The sequence below is a fragment of the Bombus impatiens genome, unplaced genomic scaffold (assembly GCF_000188095.3).
Source record: "Bombus impatiens unplaced genomic scaffold, BIMP_2.2 scf_0859, whole genome shotgun sequence".
In the NCBI taxonomy this organism is placed as follows: Eukaryota; Metazoa; Arthropoda; class Insecta; order Hymenoptera; family Apidae; genus Bombus; species Bombus impatiens.
In genome coordinates this window covers 86,494-104,935 of record NT_177278.1, presented here as the reverse complement: position 1 = coordinate 104,935, position 18,442 = coordinate 86,494, and the positions used below count along the sequence as shown (strand labels likewise).

General features: G+C 33.1%; 1 long non-coding RNA gene across 1 annotated transcript; it reads left to right on the top strand.

The window, feature by feature from the left end:
* Nucleotides 1–9,769: 9,769 nt before the first annotated feature.
* On the top strand, nucleotides 9,770–10,348 carry LOC112213621. Its single transcript, XR_002947519.2, has 2 exons — nucleotides 9,770–10,165; nucleotides 10,278–10,348. It is a non-coding gene; the product is annotated as an uncharacterized LOC112213621 (long non-coding RNA).
* Nucleotides 10,349–18,442: the final 8,094 nt, after the last annotated feature.

The window sequence follows — 18,442 nt, the reverse complement described above, 5'->3', positions numbered from 1 at the left end:
ATGATCTCGTGTCCTTAAACACACCCCGTGATAGTTTTCCTCTGTGGCATCATTGGAACGGGAAAGGCATTCTTTCTGGCGACCTCATCGACTAAAGAGTAACGTCTTTACAATCAGCAACTATTCAGACTTAGATTTCGTGAGAACGTTCATCTATCATCCCGTTGACTGCGGATTCGTTATCGAACCTAAGATCATTGTCACTAGTGCCGCAAGCGCTTAATCGTCGTGTTTGATCGTCGAACCTGTGTTACCCATACTTGTGTTAATAAACCGTACTGTTACTATACCGCAACAATTGCTAATTTCAATGAAGAATCATCTAACGCTCCCAACCCCATCCTCGACGTTTCTCCGACATACAAATAATTAAGAATCTCCATGTAAAATCTACATTTTCAATTTCTATGAGTAATAACTGTAACCTACTTTTTTTGAATAACTTGATAATTAAATTGAAGTAAAAATATATGTAACAGGTTTCACCATTAGTCATTATTTTTATTGAAAAAATTCGGAGTTAACGATAAATTAAAAAATATAATAGATTTAACCAGTAAATGTGATTATTATCTCTAGATAAAGGAATTGATGTTACAATTTAATTCGAAGAAATTAAGATCGAAAGAATTGTTACGCCACGAGGCTTACTGTAGACCGTAGTTCTAACCGTCGCTCGCGGTTTTACAGTGTGGTAGACGGATCGTCTTATCTGCCCGACGGAAGATATACAATGTATCGACGAGCGCATAGTTGTCACCAAGCAGCGAGTTCTGGAAACGTCGATTTCGGTCCGTTATGTCATACACATAAAGAAGGTGGCATACGTAATCATAGGCGCGAACGGTGGCGTGACCCGGGCGTAGTGGGGATCGTCTCCCAGAGAAGACAAAGAAATGATCGAAGGGCAATCAGTCCCTTCTGAAGAGTCAAACGTTATACGTCGAGAGGTTCAGACGAAGAAAATCCAGATTACTCAGTCTAACGCAGACATCAAGAGGAGATATCGTAAAGTCGGGTCGAATTTCTGTAACATATTAACTATATTCTTCGCTAAATAATTTGTGACGTTTATATTATTACATTCATTATTGTTAAATATACAAGCTATATTAACCTGTTAATACAGTGTTAAATTCATTGAACTACCTCTGTTATCTTAATCGAAACAGGGAAACGACTATTTCGCCGCGTCGATTAGCAAAATCGTAGCGAGAATTTACGCCTCTCGCTCATGCGTCTTTCTCGCGACCGCGTCTTTCCGCGAACAGTCGTAACAAGAATTTAAAAAATTTTAATCTCACAAACATTTATGCTAGTAAGTACCATTAATCATTTCAACCCTACGAACTATATGCATTGAACAAAATCTATTTTCTGACCTAAGTAAGAACACTTATACGTATATGTTGAAAAATATTCCTTTCCTGTTGAGATTTATGGACGCTTATATGTATTCGAGGTCTATAATAATTTGTTGTTATCTCAAAACAAAACTATCTACTAAAGTAGATCGCTATTTATATCTGCGTTGTTCGTTTTATTATACTATGTACTTCTGTTGACTTTTACATTCTTTTTCTCACAATCTTGCTAAAGAAATCAAAAGTGTATTCAAGTCAAGAACATACCGTACTGCTTTAAAATAAGAACTTCCAAACCTATGAAAACGATGAATTGTAAACTTCCTGTTTTTGAAATTACCAAAAATATCTGTAGATGCTTCTGCTAAAATTTAAAAAATATGAGCTTTTATTTAAATAAAATTATGATTATATATATGTATACGTATATGCATACGTGTAGACTAATGAACAAACGTATTAGCACAGACGAAGTTATTCTATGAAATACAATTCTTTATTAACTTGTTTTATGAAACGTAATAAATTGGTCTGAGCAAAGCATGAAATTTCAGTTGTTGCAAATTAATACAAGATTTAATTCAAAACTCGTTGGTGACCGACATAAAATCATACAATTATGACTTTAGGAAGCCCGATTTGTTATATGTTATATAATAAAGAGATTCTGTGCAACTAACTTTGAAGAGTCAAAATCAATGTTATACTTATCTTCAATCTTTGCATATTTATCTCTTAAAAACTTTTAGTTTCAACGTTATATATTACAAAAAAAATTTATATAGGATTTATACAAATTTATACAAATCCATTTGCATTTATTATTATACAAACAGTTTCAACGCTCATAACACTTTGCTTTGCCTCTGTTTCGAAAATATCCCCATGAAGTATATTTTATTATTTTAAGGTAAAATAAATTTGTAATCAAATATTTTTTAAGTAATAATTATTGCAAACCCTTCCGCAACTTTTCCACCAATATGTAACCTAAAATGTTTTTGAATACACGCGTTACAGATTGATGGTTCTAGAGTTAAATATTTCGTCTATATTGTATATGCAACGTATGTATTATACAGAATCAATCAGTAAAGGGTTAACTCTCCCGTAGCCATATATCAATCGCCATAAGTTACACAACGCAGCGTCTCGTGTATTTACTTGGAGTTCAAAGGTCGATGGAGGCGGTTTCTACATCGAGATCGAGGAATGTCGCGAATATTCGCACGATCGGCTCGTTTATCAATTACAAGCCTCGCAGCACAGTTAGGTCAAGTTGACGGAACGTTTGTTCGATGCGAGTTTGTGGCTGAACAACCGCTGACACCTGCATCGTGAGAATAATACAGGGGGATATTTAAGGTTAGGTCCACATGAAGCAATATGAATAAAATGGAAGCGCGAGAGTTGCTTTTCTGACAGTTGTACTTGCACGTGCAACATTGTGAGCAAAGACGGTTTCGAAAATGTGTCGCCGATTATATAACTGTCAAAAAAATTGCTTGATCTGTCAAATAATAATTAATATATAAGTATAATAATGAAAAAAATTCCCTTCTGCCTAAAATGTAATAGTGTATATATTTATCTCTAAAACATCGAAGATCAATATACAAACAAGGCGGTGAAAAATACAGAAGATTCTATGGAACAGGTTAGTACAATAAGAGCTCAATTATCCCAATTAATTAATTACAGAAAAGCTGATAAACGAATTTTTCGGATAATCGAACAACTGTAATTGAGACTGCGTTTTATACGATATATATGAAAATATATGAAAAATGATAGTTTATCGCGCAAGTATGTCTCAATTATATTTTTCTTGGCTTTCTAATCTGATTTTTCAATCTTTCTGAAATAACAAATTAAAAGTTTTACTTTAAATTAGTAGTTCTGTGGACTTATTTTTGCGCTTATATGAATGCTTCTGATTCAAGGGCCATCGTTGTTTTTGTTATCGTTAAATTTCTCTTTAATTCTCTCTATATATAATCACTTCATCACTTACATACATGTCTAATGATGAATTGAGAACGATAACCAAATTAAGGAATATACAGAGAGTATGATATAGTTAAGCATATTTAGAATATTTATTTTCTTTTACCACCCAATATTGTTCGGATAATAGTCGCATGTTGAAGTAAGAATTAAGATGGATTTATACTATACGGCACGGACCGTCACATAGAGGCAGCATGACGTACCGGTTGGTGACGAATAGCGCGTAGACGGTTTCGTTAAACCGTACGTTTCAATGTTCTGTCGTGCCCACGGTGCAATGTAAGGTGTTCCGACGAAACATCTTTATCCCATCAGCGTTTTGCGACGATTATCGGATAGTTCCTTTGGCCGTCGCTAAAAATATCGTTGCCAGAAATGTATGAACGTATACGTGAATAAGGTGGTGATAATTAATAATACAGATTTCAGTATCTGTCAGAATAAATACATATACGGTATGTCCCTTTCCTCTGGAAACACGTAAATATCTCAAGAACTATGGATGATACAAAAATATGTTTGAAATAAATGTAGGATTTCGAGAGAAGCATATCGTGTCGATATTTATTTTACCTTGCAATGATCTTGAAAAGTCCTGTGAAGATACCGTTTGCATTTTTAGTTGGGAACTATGTTTTTTTGTTCTATATATTTTTATAACCAACGACAAAACATTTCGAAAACATTACTTACTTGTATTTTTTGCACAAACCACTATCGAAACAGACAATATAAATCCACCTCTGTTCGAAAAATCGAGGGTCTACTGTATCTCAACTTGGAAATCGGAAAACAATATACAAACAAAATAGCTAAAATTACAAAATATTTTATGGAGCAACTTATATTACGATTCAAATAACGATAAGACTCTTCTCGACTTCTTTTCTTGCGAAGTAATACAATGTGAAGTTTCGATCATGTTCGAGCAGCCTAATATATTTCCTATCAATCTTGAAGAAATCTCGTCGGTAAAATTATCTGCCTGACAAATCTAGACGCTTTAACTTATAAACCATATTTCACTTATCGGGACACTACCGACGGTTTTGATTTATAGACGTTGATAAAGGAGCTCCACGTTAGCTGTTTACAAGCGTGTTATCCTTTACGTGGATAAAAGGATCAGTCCACAGAAAAGTGTAACCCAACAGTTACCGCGAATACGGCAAACAGACAAACAAATTGCTTTAGCATAAATATGCCCCTTTTTCAGGCGTTAAGCTTGATATTTTATCGATGAAAAGTATTCGAAATATCTAAAAAAATAATGAATTTATATCGACGTAGTTATTTCTTATGCTCTGTAAAATATATTTTGTTTTATTTCTAAGGTAAAATATTATATACTGATTCGCAGGATAATTGTATTTTTCTCCTTCCATAATATAAATTTAATTATATCAATCTTCCAAACTATCTATATTATTTCAAAACCTGCGAACAGACAACTTTTATCACTTCAGAAAAATTATGTAAGTACTTTATTCTAAAATATTAACTTCCATCCATTACAAATTACATATTTCAGATCCAAATAATGCTTGAAACAAATGAATACGCTGTTTTAATTTTCATGTAGAAGATTCCAATATTGCACAAAAAATATATTAAATATACTTAAATGTATTAATAATATTATTCGATATTTTAGTATACATTAACCTACTAAGGACTAACATTGCATTATCATAATTGCGTTACATGCGCAATTTTTTTCTGTTAACTCACGTCATTGAATTCTGATGTTTAATATTGTGATTATGACAAAAGCTTTTAAGAATTTGCTGAATATTTTTTTCATCACTATTTTATTCATCGTTTCATCCATCTGGATCTTATAATTTTATGAAGATTGGGAAGTATTTTAATTGATTAATTGTTCAAAGTACTATTTTTAATCTTAGAAATTTTGTTTATATTTATATTTTGTATAGTGGGCTCTCTGTAAAGACTTTTTTTTGAAGTATCTACTATTTTAATACATTTTCCGTACCGTGTGATAAAATGATATGTAAATTACTTTATATTTTTTAACCATGTTACGTTTATGGAATTTTTACGCGTTGCCTCTCCCTTAATCCTTAACGGGTTAATCAATATAGTTTTAATAGTTTTATTTTTATTTATAATTTTCATTATATAGTATAGAGTATGACTTTTATGGCCTTTTTCATCAGTCCCATATTTCTTAGCCTGCAGCATGGCTTCTATAGTTTTATAATGCTCGTACTTTACAGTTTCATAGCTTTTATTACTTGGAAAGGTATAAAAAACTGATAATAATAGTAATAAATAATTACCCTCGCATTGCTAAGGAAAAAAAGTAAAAAAAACTATAAAAAGCTATTCCAACCGTATCAAACCAACAAACATACCACTTTCCGAAGTTAAAATTCTTTGCGCTTATTATTTGATACACTAAAGAATTTATTTGTCATATTTTTCCTCTTTATTTTATTTTTATTTTTATCATTGAATAAACTAATGAGCGGATTTAACTTTCGTAATGTACGAAACGCATTTCTGAGCAAGTTAACGTAAGATGATGCCAACGGTAAGCAATCAAAGTTTCATGCAAATTACCGGTACGTAGATATCGATATATTGATGAGCATTGGAGGTGCCTGAGGAACTAGAAAGTTAAGGGATTTGATGGTAACAGGAGATAAGTAGCGATTACGAGTAATTAGGTGGCTTTTAGATAAGGTTTGCGGTTCAAACGGAAACCATAGGGATGGGATAACGTACACGTTTTCGTCTAATATTATCGTTTCACTAATCGGTTTTCGACATAGAAAAAATTTTAAGATACACTTGGTGTGAAATATAGTACATGTTATAGGTTTGATAAAAAGATAGTTACAAATTACGTTTCTATACTTTGGTCTTCGGAATATGAATTTTGTTCCTCCTTATCGAAAAATAATGATCGGACATTAAGATATTATACATCTAAGTATTTCATTAACTTTGTTCATTTAAAATATTTTTTATATCAGGGATGATAAGACAGAATATTACGTATGAAAATTGTAGAGTTAAGAAAGATACATGATATTTGTATAGTGACATATTTTCATCTTTTCACAGAACATATGGGATTAGAAATACATTTCGCGATATTACATCACAAATATTATATATATATATATATTATATAAATGCCATGTACAATTATTTTAAGAAAATACAAATATCGACTAATGCTGAAGACAATGTATAATATTTAATCACTTAAACATCTAAATAAATTCATTACTTTTCGCTCGCTATTCTCTATCATTCTTCAAAAAAGATTTGCCATTGCAAAGAAGTAAATATGCTTACTACCTAATGTAATAGATAATAATAAAATAGTTTCTTCATTTCTATGAAATAACAAATTACAATCAATTGGTGCATTAAAAATTATATGATTCGGTTTACGAAATGATATATACATATGTGTATTTAATCTTCATCGATGTAAACGCTTCGATCATCACTTTGGTTATTCATCTTCAACGAAACAAAGATCATGGCCCTTGTTTTTTTTTTTTTCGATAAATCCCCTGTCGTGAAGGGGTACAGAAATTGGAAAACGTCAAAGCATAACTGGCTGGCTGTATCGCTTTTCAATCTTTGTTTCGTGGCCTGAATGGCTAGAGGACCAACCTTTATCCCGCGACCTCTTCCACATTCGATATCCTTTCACGACGCAAAATGAATGACGCTGGAAATAGAGGACTGCCACTTCGAGTGGGATTGATGTACGATACCGATTAAATGATCCACTGTGAAATTCCGTGCAGAGTCAAGTACGAAGTCATAAAGAAATTGGTTATTAGATTGGCAAAAATAACTCACGTATACTGTGTACTTTTCTTTGATCAAATTAGCTCTCTAATTTCTATCGGACATTCTAGTGATTGGTTTTTAGAAGCTTTTCAAGAATTTTGTAGGTTTTACATAAAATGGCCATTATCGGTCCAATCGTATTTCTCAAATAAAAATATAAAGGAGCTGTTATGGATATACACGATTTTCTGTTCCATTGTTTAAACATTTTCTAAAAACATTAGTAGTCTTTCTGTTTATTGAAATAAAAATAAGATTGTATAGTATCGTGGACGAAATGCCTAAGAGATATCGGGCGAACTATAAACAATGTCGCGGAAAAGGCCTGCGTGACCCTGGCCACGAGCGGTTACGAAACACGTGCGTGGTGGGGCTAAGACAAAAGACAAGGGGTTGCTAAGGAACAAAGACGAATTAACAGTCAGTGCGAGTTGAGAAGCCAGAGAGTGTGAATCGAGAAGTCAGGGTTGCTAGCGTTGTCGAAAGAGTGTGGTCCGCGTGAGAGAGAGCATTGGATTCGTGGTGACGAGAGTTGCAAATTAATTATCTAGTTGTCTTAATTATAATACGTTATTGTGATTAGTTCACGTTAAACAACCATCGTTTCCTGTTTAACCAACATATGTTTAATTCATTTATTGTAAATAAACTAAGTGTAGTAAAAATCCTACAATTGAAGCATACAAATTCAAGGATCGTAGCAGGTTTTAAGTTTTGTAGAAAAGTGGTAATAAAAACGACATTGAATTTCAATATGTCAGTATACACCTTTGTTACGTTGTTTGTTTGTTGTTTGTTTGTATTAGTTACGTCCGAAACTGAGTAACTAGTGACTGACCTAGATTATCATCTTTAAAATGCTAACCTTTAGATCTGCAATTCTTCTGAAAGTTACTATTTAACAATAATTTAACAAGTATTATTGACTTGCCAGTAAAAAGCACATTGCAAGTTGTACATAAGAAAGATTAAATTAAAAATAAATAAATAAATAAAAATTGGATTAGAATAAATGAAAAAATCTATAATTATACAGAATACGCTTATATTGTAGTTTTAGCCTTTGTTTATTTTCGTCTCGGTCGTTAAATGTTTATTTTATGGCAATAAGATCACAAGCTTCAAACATAAATTATCTGTATGATTCAAAATTGACTCAATCTCCACCACCCGAGAGTTGAGAAGCATCAAGGAAAAGGAATTTTACGATATTGAAAAGTTATTTCATTCACTACATGAAAGAAACTGTGTAATAGTAATTTTTCATTATATAACAAATATTTTCATTAAGAGCTATAACACATTTTAAAATATATAATTCATTAATTTGATTTAATATTTTTCGCGAAAATCATAAAATTTATTACCACATTTTTAAAAAACTTCTTTATTTCTTTATCTTGGATGCAAAGAGTGCATTAAAATTCCTTTGCCCAAAATACGTTACTTATTAGATTTCGGTTAGGGTAGATTTGAGTTACCTTTGGTTAGGTTTAGTTTAGGCTTTTCTTAGGTCTATGTTAAGTTTATTCAAGTTTGAGTTAGGCTTGAGTCAATCAGTCCTTACCATTCCAATGCTGTCAATTGAAATAGAATGTTAACTTGCCTACTGCCTACTGGAGTGACAGATTAAGTTCAATTTAAGTTAAGATTCATTAATTCATGCGCGACCAAGTATATTTTCACCAACTTTCCTTTCACACCTCCTACAGCTTATTACATTTCAAATGAGCATCATGAAATACAAAGCAAAAAAATGTCTTCTCTCGTTGTGTCTAAGGTATAGGTCTGTTAGGTGAGAGCCTTACTGAAGAGTCCACACTAGCAGATCTTGGACGAAACACTCACTTTCTGTCTACAAAGCAAAAATGGGAATGCACAACAAACTGGGCAACAATGCAATAAGAGCATAAAAGGAATTTAGTCGGGAATTTGCAAAAAGTTGTACAAAGAAATAAGCACATTCTGTGAAGAAACCAGCAACACTTACTATTGATTACCATTTAATACGATTTACCGCAATATGATCATACAACCATTTCTAGAGTTTTCATAAATAAAAATATTACATTGTTCACATTGTACATACCTTGTTTATTATGTTGTCTTAGTATTATTAAACAAATAATAATAATCTTGAAAAAGTGTAAATATTTACGTGTTATACATAAGAAGTATTTCCTTATTATACTTTTGTATAACATTTATAAATTTTAAACATTTTATCCTGCGTTGGTCACTGCATCGCATATGTAGGATACCAACCAAAGTTCAATGACGATGGAGCTGAATGATACGAATGATGAATGTGTTGATCCTTATCAGTAGACTGCGGATATTTATGCACGTTCATATTTCTATTCTAGTAATTAGAGAAATGGAAATTAAGTAAACAGTTTTACCCATTGAATATAACTATACTATAGCGGGTATTTTAGTTCAGATATTCTATATAATTTTGCATATTACACACATTTTCGGCATCCTTTTACTTTTAACTTTTTCACAAATGCATAAAAATCTGCAGTTTATTTATCAGCATCAATGCCACGGGTTAAAGTAAAATGTTGATTTGCGTTTGTTATAATTGCTATATACTGGATTAATAGGATTTGATCTTGATTTCCATTACCAAAACGAATGATTCACTCCGCGTGTTTCCCCGACAAAGCGTCCCTGTAAACCAAATACGTAAACTCTGCCACAAAAACTTGCTCGAACCATATTTCAAACGTATCTTCCCCACCACCGAACTCGTCTAAAACGTTCCGTTCGACCTACCACCCGGTCGAGCCAGCAAACAGGAACAAAAAGAAACAAAACGGACAACGTATCCGGCAACGATACACCGATTGATGGCCATTGTCCTCACACGACTCGAGGTCCGGGACGATTCTCTTCTCCGCGTGTTCTCTGCACCGGCAATGATGTATGGCGCGACTGCACTTTAGGTAAAGACCGCAACACACCGTATTCCCGACGGTATTCCCGTGAGAAAGCGCATTCGTTCTCGAATGTTGTGCCCTAATTCCCATGAAAGAACTCTTTTCACTCTGTTCACAGCGACTCAGCCGGTGGAATTTTGTCCCCCGGGAGCTGGCAGACGTTTAGGAGGAAAAAACAGGCGACAAGGATCGAATAGCAGGCTTCAACAGCAATGGTATGCATTTGTAACGATTTCGGGGTTAAGACGGCTTGTACACGTTACTATCCGTAAACAGAGGAATACCTTGGTCTGGTTTTAGTAATAATACATATATTACCGTTTTCAAATATCTGAACTCCGTGATCGAATAATAAATAAACTCTCTTCTTTCTCAGCGGATGTTTCTTTGCGGCTCACGAAAGTATTCGAACGCTTACATATGCAAACTTGAATGGCCGAAATAATGTACATTAAAGTAATTTGCTTAAACAAGCAGATGTCAATAGAAAGATGGAAGTCTTAGGATTATGTCAGTGAAATTTGGAAAGGATTCAATAACGTAGGTGGGAGTTACGATACATTTATTAGAAACACGCATTGTAAGTGACTCACAAAAGTATTTGAACGCTACATATATTATTAAATTACTTAATATTAATATTTTGTTGGACCACTTTTAGCAGCAATAACGAGTCTCCATGCTGTAAACTAATGATTTTGTAAAACTACACTCAACGGAGTTCCATATTACTATAATTTTATCTTTCAATACTTGCTTTGAGGTTATCTGAAATTTATTTAACCTTTTCCCGATTTCAGCCCATATATCTTCAATCGGATTTATGTCTGGACTTTGCGGTGGAATAATTAACATGTGTGGTGTGTTATATACGATCTATTCTTTCACAATTCTAGCAGTATGCTTAGAATCATTATCTTGTTGAAGTGGAAATCTTCCAATAATCCTAATTTATGGACACTTTCTTTAAGGTTATTTTTTTAAATATTTAAATACTTATATTTATCAAGTATTCCATCAATAAATATCAAATTTCCGGTGCCACTGGCAGCCATGCACCCCCACACCATATCCAACAGTGATCCACGTCCGTGTTTCACTGTTTGATGTAAATGTCGAATTTCCAATTCCGTATTTGGTTGTATCCACACATAACTTTGACCATCTGAACCAAAAATGTTAAACTTTGACTCGTCCGAAAAGATGACTTTATCCCAAAAAGAATTATCTTTATTAATATAGGTTTTTGCAAAAGTCAATCTTCTTTATGATTTACCGCATTAATATATGGCTTCTTTCGCGGTACTCTGCCATGAAAATCACAGTTTCAGAAGATTCGTTGACATAATTCCGGGTGAACTTCTTTATGAAACATATCAGCTACCATACTTGCAAGTTGAGGAGCGGATGTAGTAGGATTTTTTTTTAATTCGCGAATGATAACTTTCTCTTCTCTTCCAGTCAGTTTCTTTGGTCGACCTGATCGAGCTTTGTTTGCAAGTGTTCCCTTATTCGTTGACTTTTTTATGATATAATGTATTGTGAACTTACTTCTATTCACAATTCCGGCATTCTCGTTATATGATTTGCTGTCCTCATGTAATCGGAATATTATTTCTCTTTCACACTTTTGTTTCAGACTTTTTGGTATTCATTTTAAATACTATTGTGCACACTTTTACTGCTACTGAAACGATATCCTAACATCAAGTGAACATACCAATATTTTCATTTAGCAATGATGTTTACATTCGGTGCAAAGGAAGATGAAAAACTATCAACAGTGTTACAGCGTTCGAATACTTTTTTGAGATACTACATAGGTTAAATATGGAAGAAATATATGGCAATTATATAAAATGTATAAATATGCACAAAAGAATATGGAAAAATATGTCAGCAATATATATATGATATAAGTTTTAGGATCAAATATTATCTAGGATATAACAAAGTTGGCACTTCACAAAAAATATCGCGGAGATCCAAATCTCCAATTATCCCTAGAGTCCACCCCTTGGACAATCCACTTCAAATTCCCTAAATCCCTGAACGGCCGCGCAACAAAACTTGTTAAGTAACTTGAAGTAAATGTCACATTGCGTTAATTTTACACGGCAAAGATAGAGCGACGTAACCGAGGTAAGGCACAAAAGAAGTTGATATCGAAATTATTTATGAAGGAAGAACATCGTATCCGCATATCGTTACGGTACTTTTTAATTTAATCTGGTAAGTATTTTTCCACCCAGTATGATGAATATTATTGTAATTTTTTTATTTAGTCTGTTGGATTCAGAATATGTAAAAGGAAACGGAAATCCATCAGGCAAGTGCTACCCGTCAACAAAGAAAATGAAACCTTCTTTAACCCAACCTCACCAATCCTCTACTCTCTAGAAACGCGGGCAACATCAGGCACATGCGGTTATTCTTCGAATTCTTTAAAAATACCGTATAAAGTACAACTAGATCTTATCCGCCTGATGCTCATTCTCTAAAATGCCCGAACAAAGCCGGCCACATGCGGCTAGTAGTATATGAATAGTAAATAAAAAAGTAAATTCTAATAACGAATTTTGAGAATCTTACAATCCTTAAATAATATTTGAGTAATCTTAAAAATTTATGAATTTAAAAAGATACTAATTCTGAAAGTCGGCGAAATCTAAAAATCTGATTCAAAATTCTTCAAATTCTTGAAATTCTGTCTGTTGTCAAATCCTTAGATAAGTCTTCTTCAAGTAACGAATGATCGAATTGTTGTGCCTGTCTAGCCCTGTCTGCCTTAAATTTAAATGTAAGCTTATAATATACTCGCATACTACTATTGAATAAGCACTAAATATTAAAGGTTTAAAGAGCAATCATGCTTTTCGATGTTCGCGTTGGCAATAAAATTGATATGCCCAAAGTAAACTAAATTACATAAAATTAATGAAATTAAAACTTATTAAATAAATTAAATTTAAGCCTACAAAAAGTATAAATTTAAGAATTTATTATTATTATTATTATATATCCATTTCTAAAGTCAACAATCCCAATGTATATTATTAAGATAAGTTACAGTTATAAACCCAATTTACTTCCTTATGCAATAAGTATGGTATTAGAAACTGTTGTAAAAATATGAAACTGCCCCAAAGGTACATGTAATAAAAACTTATGTGAACATATTTAGATACTTAATATTCGACGTCAGCATCTAAAAATTCTTAAGAACATTAACAATGGATCCTTTATCTTGTTTCTGTCATTCGTGCAGTTAAAACAAAATATAATTCTTTGTCTGCTTCCGTCGGAAGAAACTCGAGGGTCAAAACGAAAGGAAGAAGTGGAAAAAAGCTTCAAAGGCTGCATCTCGATACCACTCAACGAGAAATGTATCCAGAGTAAACTGGCGGCTTGGAAACGGGTAGATGTGGATCGTGTTGTCTTTGTACTGGAACGATGGAGCGATTGATCAGGAAATATTTGCATGAGAAACGCGTATATGGAACAGTTGCACGATCCTCTTCGATGGAAAGAAGAATATCGAAGACGTCGATCGACGACCCACTTCAGCGTGAGTGGATTGATAGTCATTTGCAACGAAGATAATAATATAGCGCGTTATTTATACGGATTTGACAAAATGCAGATATTGGTAATAGCGAAAGAGCAATAACAATCGAATTTTTCACATTTTGAAGAAACTGATATGTCATTTCAAACATTTGGTTTTAATTTGTGAAATTAGCGATTGGTATCATATAATTGTTATAAATATTAAATTGTTCGGAAAGTTCATGGTGAAATTGAAAAATTTTTTCAACTGGTATTAACGACGACTGAAATACAAAACTTTTATCAAAGAGATCAAAATTTGAAAGATGCTGTCCTATCTGGACAATGGACTGCTAATTCAATATCGAGATTTTTAATTATCCCACCTTATTGTGTGTAATAAAGTTCTTTGTGGCATCAACAGCAATTTTGAGTAAACCGTCTAACGGACTCCCATCCTTCTTTAAATATAAAGTTCGTTTTATTGTTAATTAACAGACGCTTGAAATATTAAAACAAAAGTATTCTAAAATTATATAAAGCAGTGTGTTATATGTAATAAATAAGTTTCAATAAATTTTGTTAATAAATAACATTATGATAAGCGATCGTTTTCCTCTTAGACCGAATCATCAAACCTTCTAGACTAAAACTTTAGTTTTACCATTTAGAGCCTTATTTATCTCCACACTAAATTAACCATAAAATTAGCAGGAGATAGAATGTAAATACAACCAAGAAATTAATCTCAAATTTTTTACTAGGAATATACATATAATCCATAACTTCCATTATCGAACGTATCGGCAGTATCTGTTCCTAGTTCCAAATCGTAGGAAACAATTTATTTTTTTCATATCCATTAACGCGATTATAGACCGTAATTCGTCAAGAATTCCAATTTCATTATGACAGCTTTCCAGAATCCATCATGAATCGAACAAAAAATCTGTCAGAGAAACCAGTTTCTCGTAGATAGTAGAGAATTATCCGAATCCAATTAATTACCACTGACATGGGTCGTGCACCAGTAGACTAACACGTAACAAGTTGAAATTAGGCTTTGTAGCACTTTTATTCAAAAACAGACTGCTAAGTTTCGCGTGTATCACGTGATCATCCGTCGTAACGCGGGCGTAAGTTCCGCCAGAGGTGAAACTTTCTGATTTATCAAACTGAAAATCTATTTGGCTCCCCTATTTGTTCACCAACTTTTAATTGCATCGTCCGCTTTACCCATGGCATCCATGAAAACGTTATAGACAAGCTTGAGCACGTTTTATGTGAAATAAAATAAAATATAACATTTTGAAATAATGAATTATTTCAACTGATTTATTATTTTATTTTATGCATAACATAGAAAAAGTAACTTTTTTTATGTGAAATACAAACAGAGCATTTCTGAATAATTTCTTATTCCAGTTAATTAAATTGTTAAAAAAAAATAACAAATAATCAGATACACAAGAGCTTATGACGAGTACCTTTTATTTTATTTTAATAAACCAACTTGTATTTGATCACAATAAATCCTTAAATCTAGAATCCGTGAATTCCTATACTGTTTATAACCACATTTACCATCAGTATTTGTTCTTGTCTTAAATATTTCGTCAGAAAGACACTCATATTGTAATAAATTTACCATTATAGTAAATGAAAACAATGTATTCACACGAGCAGATGTTGACAATATAGCGTTATATTTAAACATCTCTTCCAAACATCGAGTAAGACTAGTCAATTCCGTCAACCTACAGAAGGAAGAGTCTCACACGATCTCCCTTTTATGGTAATATCTTCAACGCCAGACGTTGATTGAAGAACAGTTTCAATTTCTCAGCATTCAGAGAGAGCAGTTTCATCTGCATTTCCAGACTCATCAACATCTCCAAGCTTTCGTAACGTAAAATTAACACTTGGATTGTGAGAGAAAAGAAGGCTGGGTCGTAACCCAACTATTAATTTCTTTTTATCGAACTTTATTATAAATTTAGCACTTACAAGAATAGAATGACACTGAACCGGAGAAAGGGGTTATACAAGAACAGGGACTGGAACAAGAACTGCCCGAGCTGGGTGAAGTCTCGACTTATATGCGTTTTGGTTTGAGGATGTTGAGGGGTTCGGTGTAGGTTATGATGTGGAAAAGTGTCTGAAGGTCGGGGGTCGATGCCTTATCTTTAATGTGGACTAAGGTGCATCACAGCCTTGGTGTAGGCTATGATGATAAGGTGATGATGTGTCCAAAGGAGTCCGAAGCTCGGGGGTCGATATCTTATCTCTGATGTAGGTTGAGATGTGATTGATGTCACATTTTCGTGGACACGGCTCCAAGCGCTCGTGGAAGCAGAATCGGTCCATCAGTCGTGATCATTAGTTGCCCGTCTTTTTAACCACATTTCCCAACTCGTCAGCGTCTCCAATTATACTAGAAATAGAATCGTTCCATCAGTCGAAATGATCAGTTGACAACCCTGTGCGAAATTTCCAATTATAAACAGTATCTCCAGGCAGTCGTGAAATGAAGATCGTCTTAATCAGTCAACGATCAGTTTATAGTTTCGTGCGGGTCTTCCAATTGCATGCAGTATCGACACGCGTTCGCGGACGATGTATCGTTAACCATTCGTAACGCCCAGTCATGCATCGTGTTGCAGCAGTTGTATCATATCGCACCATCATCCGCAGTAAGCATTCGTAAATCTCGTATCAGTAGTCAGAGACAATTCGAAACCTTCTTGTCGCTCGGAGAAGTATAACTTTCGGTATCGTTGATTATTCTTCACGCTTTCAACTACTGTTCTTCCTCGTTGTTCAATCAATTACCCAAAGTTAATTCGACGGGTGACAAGTTACAGTGCAGTGTCATCGATATGGAACGCAAAGGTAAAAAAATCTGTATTTCTGACACAGTTTAAAATATTAATATATTTATTTAACAATTATTTAATTAATTTATTTAACAATTTATTTAAATACAAAATAAAAAATAAAGTAAGAAGTTATTTCATTTGATAGCTATATAATGAAATAATCTAAAGAAAGTTAACGTTATAGTTAAGTTATTATTTATATTTATATCAAATAAACTCTCGCACATTTATTTCAAAAGAACTTATAATATATTATATAAGACATATTATTTGAATAATGTTCAAATAATGTTACAATTCGAATAATATCATAGTTAGGGAAACGAAACGAGGATTGAGCGTTGTTGTTGTAGTGTAGTGTAGAAAATGATTAAATAATACATTTTGTTTAAGGGAAAAATTGTGCCTTAATGGCTGATTAATTGTATCTCACGATATGGAGTATGTAAATACTATTCTGTTCGCCACCAGTGACTGCCAGGCGATGAACTTTAAGATTATGTAACTATTATCATTGAAGTCGTCAGAATGTTCTGAATTACATTTCCATATAGAGTGTCTAAATTAATTCAAAATGTTTAAATACTTCATAAATGAATGACGATATTAAAAAATTATTCTGACAAAAGTTTTCTGGTATACAGGAGGATATCATACACATAAGGCGTAAACGGTTTCTTTATAGATGCAGTTGTGGAGAAAATTTTAAGTTGAAATAAATTTTCTCTTAAACTATATACTAGTTATATTTTTGATCAATAATGTAGTACCATTTTTTAGACAAATTCTAAACTGTGGTCCACAGTTGTGGTATGTACAGTGACTAATTTATTATTAGATATAGTATATGTAAACATATCATATACAGGATGTAAACAAATTTTGTTATGGTTATCATAGGTATATTCTACATCCCTTGAAATTCAAGGTCAAAACTTTTTGTTACATCGTATTCTACCCATCATGAGGATCGAAAATCTCACAGAAACCACAGATCATAACTCAACCGTTTTGTCAGAAATTGACGAAGTATTGTCATCTGTGAGATGAATTTTTTTTCATATCTAATGCATATTTAAAACTTATCTGCTGTGTATCAGGCGTAACAAATCGGCACAACAATGCAAACAAACCGTTATTATACTACACAAACACACTTTTATTTTCCGTGTTCTTCTAAAAAAACAAACACAATTCTATCTTCTCAGATTAACACCCCTTCCCAGATAGTTTATGTTTCGGTTTTCCTTATTAGCGTATATCTTTCAGTCTCAGCCTCCTGCCAGCTTTCAAATGATTTCTGTGTTTTTGTGTTTTCTGTAATGCTCAATTTGGTGTTTATAATGGTACAAAATGTGTCACTATTCGACAAATGTTTTGTTTAATTGCTGAGGCATTAGATAATTATGGCACGTGAAATTGTATAAAGAGCGGCTTAAATGCAGCGGAAAGTATCGTAGAGAAGCTGAAGTTTCTGATTGACGAAATTTTCAAAGATTTGATCAGCGGTTTGGAAATAGAGAACCTGTTGAAAATTTTATCAGCGATTATTGGAAAGTAAGCCCATCCTGTGTGTATTGTTGTATGAAAATTATTGCACTTACACGTTCCCATCCATTAACAGATTTACGCAGAATAGGTAAGCATGCCGGTGTTTCGCATATGACAGTCGCATAATTAGATTGCAAGTCTTCCGGGCGTATTCAAAGAGGTCAGGCACTTCGAATCAATGATCGAGCTACTAGGAAGAAATATTATCGTTGAAGGCTACAAATTAAAAACGTGCTCTTTATAGATCAGAATAATATTTCAAGCTAAGCGTTGCACAACCGGCAAGACATTAGAATATGAGCTT